This window comes from Sminthopsis crassicaudata, chromosome 5, assembly GCF_048593235.1.
Source record: "Sminthopsis crassicaudata isolate SCR6 chromosome 5, ASM4859323v1, whole genome shotgun sequence".
In the NCBI taxonomy this organism is placed as follows: Eukaryota; Metazoa; Chordata; class Mammalia; order Dasyuromorphia; family Dasyuridae; genus Sminthopsis; species Sminthopsis crassicaudata.
Genome location: NC_133621.1, coordinates 105,958,791 through 105,963,902, shown reverse-complemented (window position 1 = coordinate 105,963,902; position 5,112 = coordinate 105,958,791).

The window sequence follows — 5,112 nt, the reverse complement described above, 5'->3', positions numbered from 1 at the left end:
CCAGCTCTTATCCTTCTCCAGGCCGATCTGCTCTCTGCGCCCAGTGCTGTCTCTTTTTATCCTCCCAGAGAATGGGCATGGGATAATGCAAGGGCTTCTGGGAAGAACCACCCCAGCCAATGAGCTTGCCCCCTCTATCAAGTCAACCTGAGTTCTCACCTTGTAATTGTCCAGAAAACCTCAGTTCTCACTTAGTAATCCTAACATCTCCCCCTTTCTTTTGATTTAGAACATAGGACAGTCATGACCTTGAAACATAAATCCATCAATATGGGAAGTATTACAGATAATTACATAAATTACATAAGCACATAGTAACATAGTAACGTAACACATGCTAGAAGTATATAACATAATCATAAATTGAAAATTTATAAATGTCCATAAGTCCATTGTCCATTAGTCTCATCTTGTGTGAGGAAGTCCAATGATTCCTGCTGGGTTTTAAAGTTCTTTAACAGTCTTCTTATTATCCATGCTCTTTCAGTGTCAGATGTTTCTCAGATCTTCTCCTTTATTTTGAGGTCTTTCTCTTTTTCTGTCTCTCTCTGATGGACAAGGTGAATATGACTCGTTGGCACCCATCTGATTCCTTCTCCTGCTGAAGAAATACAAGCAAACCCTCTCTCCCAGGCAGCCAACCTAACTAATTTCCTTCTATTTACCACTTTCTAAATCTCTTCTCATCATCTGGCAATTACATTGGAATTGTTTGCACTGGACACAGCCCTGTTGGTTTAAAAGGCCTGTATTCTCCCCAAGTGTAATCCATTTTTGCAATCTGATTGCCTTTTGGCTCACTTATCAGGTAATCCCTTTCTGCCATGTGATTGCTTTTCTGCTGGTTGATTAAATCAGAGTCCTGGCCTTCTAAAGGTTCTTTGGGTGTAACATCAGCTGCCACTATGCCCCAAGTCTTTTTTGCCTGGGGCCCTGGACCTGGGCCCCTCATCCCATTTCCCTGAATTATTCTACACTCTGAAGCCCAATGGAGTCCTCTGTTGCACTTTGGACATGGGGTTTTAGGTCTTCTCTCACCCTGTCTTCTCACTGTATCTCCATACCTACACTGAGCTCTTAGATGTCCAATTTTTCCACATTGAAAACATCTCCGAGTTTCTCTAGAAGTCCCTTGCCAGGAGGGACCCTGTCTTTCCACATTCATCATTGTCCGGGTGTAAAAAGCATTTGTTCCCACTGTAGCACAGCGTCTTATGATCTCCTCTAAAGGAGCATCTTTGTCTAATCCCCATATAATTCTTTTGCAAATCTCATTGGCATTTTCCTTAGCCAGATGTCTGGTCATTATTTCTGTAGCTGAATTTTCTCCAATAGTTCTTTTGACAGCAGTTTGCAAAAGACCACAAAATCTGCAAAAGGTTCATTGGGACCTTGCTGTATTTTAGTGAAAGCCTCTCCACGATCTTTCTGTCCAGGAAGGACACCCCAAGCTTTTATTGCAGCCTTAGCAATTTGTTCATATATTGTCATGATATAATTAATCTGTTCCGAATTCTCTCCATACCGACCTTCACCAGCCAAGTGCTCAAAAGTGAATTGTGTGTTAACTCCTATTTCCAAATTGCATCTGACTTGAATTTTACATAATTCATGAAATTTTCTCCAGGTTCCAGGCATATCCTTGCTATGGATTTCCAATCATTCGGGGTTAGGACTTCATAAGACAAACCATCTAGTAACATTTTGACATAAGCTGATGTAGTCCCATAAAGGGTACAACCTTTTTTCAAATCCTTAATTTTATTCAAATCTAAAGGTGCATATCTTCTCCTTTTATGGCCTACAGAGTCAATCTCTTCAATCACAGGATATGCATGTATAAAATCACTTATATCCTGTCCTTCTTTTTTAGCTTTAACCAATGCTTTTTCTAATCTTGTCATAGGCTTAGACTGCTTCACAGACAATTCTGTTTGTGTTTCTGCCTCTTCCTCTCCTCCTTCTTGCTCCACCCCTGAAGGGTTAATTGAGGGAGGAGATGGGAGGTGCTCCTGTTGCTGTTGCTCAGAATTGTACTTAACTTCATTGTTATCTGATTCACCTAGTTTAGTTGACATCTCCCCATTTTGCTCCTTCATCTCTTCCTTTAGAATAACATTTTTTAAAGCCATTTGGATTAAATTGTAGGTATGAATTGTATCTTTGGAAACTGAGTTTGGTCTGGAACCAAAGGGTAAAATGTCACAAAGGTAATTGTACTGTTCACCTAATTGCTCTCCTACTAATTTCCACTCATCTGGATCCAATTCTTCTTCCAGAGAAAAAGAAGGACATATGACCTTCACAGTTCTTAAAAGTTCAGTAATCTCCTCTAAAATTATAATCAAGCCTTGGCTTTTCATAACCTTGATGATGCTCTCTAAACATTTTCCTTGAACAGAAGGTGTTTGCCCCATTTCACTATAAGAGATTCCTGGTTTAGTCCTTAACAAGTTCCTTATTTATCTATTAGCACACTCACTTAATCTTTAACAAAGTTTCCTCTTTACTCACGGTTCTGGGTCAGAGAGACTGAGATCTGGATGGGAGGCTTTTCCACTGGAATCAGGACCGTGTCTGTCCCTGTTCGGGCGCCAAATTGCGAAGGTCTGGTCTAGCTCCTCTTGTCAGGATAAGCAAAAGTCCTTGCCCCACGTGTGGACGCCAAATGTAGTGAGCTGTCGTCTCTAGAAGCTGCTGGATCGCTCTCTGGGAAGAGATCTGCTGTGTCTACTCAAATCTCTCAGACAGATTCTTCTTCCTGTAGTGAACCGTTGTCTCCAGGTAGTTGCTGTTAACTCTTGTCCTTAGAAGTGACTTCCCTTCCTGCAGAGAGCCCCGTCAAGCCTGATGCAATGCAGAGTCTTTCTCTTGAATCCTGGCTCTGAATCTCCTCCAGCTCTTATCCTTCTCCAGGCCGATCTGCTCTCTGCGCCCAGTGCTGTCTCTTTTTATCCTCCCAGAGAATGGGCATGGGATAATGCAAGGGCTTCTGGGAAGAACCACCCCAGCCAATGAGCTTGCCCCCTCTATCAAGTCAACCTGAGTTCTCACCTTGTAATTGTCCAGAAAACCTGAATTCTCACCTTGTCACCATCCAGACAACCTCAGTTCTCACTTAGTAATCCTAACAATTGGCTCTTAAATATTTCATTTTTTCATCCATTTAAAAATATTTCCAATCTATTTTATGTTATAAATTTTAGGGTTCATATACTTGCATCTCAGAAAATGAGTTGCCCTGCTTTAGATTCTGAAAGTTCTGGATTTAAGTCCTGCCATTGACACATACATTGACATATTGTGTATAAATAAACATGAGCATGTGTATAGATAAGCATTTTAATCTCCTGGTGCTTTAGAAAACTATATAATCATATAATTTACAGAAAATATACTGGTATTAATGAAACAAATAGTTTCTGTTTATTTTCTTTTTTGTAAGCTTCTTTTTCAAAGTTCTAAGTTAATTTTCTTATTTTTCTCTTTTGTTATTTTAAAGGCTTATCTATTTGCATTTTAAAATAATTTCATTAAATTATAAAATTTCATAGTGTTTTATAGCTGTGGTTACCACAAATGTCATTTGATCAGTGTGGTAAAGATGATATGCTCTTTTTGTAAGAGGTATGAAAGGCTGTCCTTGCTTGTTTTGATCCCAAATTAAAATAATCTTGCTTGGGTCTGGCTTGTGATTGCATCTCAGGCTCATCTACCTTAGTTCTAGGAGTGTGAATAAGAAATGATGTCTCTCTGTTTATAGAGATTTGCACTTGTCTAAGAAATATTTTTGAAGTACACAGCTCATTTCCTTGTAGGGCTTCAAAATGATATTGATGACTATGTACTCCTCCTGCTATCTCAGCCCATGCTAAAGTAGAGATGTGTCTCTCATGTCTATAATACTATCAAAACTTCTTAAACTCTCCTTTTGTCAGTATTCTGCATAAAAAACATTAGTGTCTGGTGAATTTTCATATTATTCAAAAGCAAAACAATGATGCCAGTGAAAAACACAATGAGCAAATGAGGATAGGAGAAGTTTGTTTGAAAAGATACAAGAATACTATCAGCTACAATCAACTTCTTTTAATTATCATTCCTTCCTCTTACTCACAAACAAGAAAGATAAAAACCAAATGTATTGAGAGTTAATTGAGACTGCTCCCTCATTTGAGAGTGGAGAGGGTAGGGAGGTAGGGGTGAAGAGAGATCTTGTCCACATGTAGTATATTTATTTTCCAATCAACCAAAGAACTTTCAATTCTCACAAAACCCAAGAATACCCCACAATGTGATTGTTCAATCCCTCCAACAATAACCAATTGGAGTTCTAGTGTGTAAGGAGCCATAATCTAAGATGAAAGTTCCCCAGGGTAGCAACAAAGTAAAGTAACATGTGGGTTATATACCAGGGAGAAAAAATGTTTGGATAGCTAGATATAGTGAATTTTCACTAATAATCACAACTTGAGAATAGAAGGTAAGGTCTGGTTGGTATGGTTAAGTGATAAAAAGGGTAACCATGGGAATTATGACAGAAAAATAGATGACAGAACCAATATAAATGTAAATATAAACAGGGTAGAGTATTGAACTGGATGTAGAGTATTGATCTGCAATGCAATTATATATATATATATATGTGTGTGTGTGTGTGTGTGTGTATGTATGTATATATGTAATATTTAACTTGAGTCAAAAACAACTTTGCTAGTATGATACGCACAGATACACACATTATATATATATATATATTTGTGTGTGTGTGTGTGTGTGTACATATGTATAGGAAGCATATTAAAAGAACAATTAGTCTGAAAATAAATCTTATAATTTTAATAATAACTGCGATATGGCAGCCAACACAATTAATCTTGAACTCTATTAACAAGCATTTAGTTTTCAGTAATAATTGAATAGTCTCCTTGGAAGACAATATATACAATATGATCTTTAGTTCTAGGGTTCCATGATTTAAGAAGGACTTAAATAATTTGGAAATTGCATGGAGAATGTCAAAGCAGATTGGTGAAAGGTCCTGAGGCCATGACAAATGACTATCTACTGATGAACCTGAAGAAATTGCTTCTATACAACATTATAAACAAT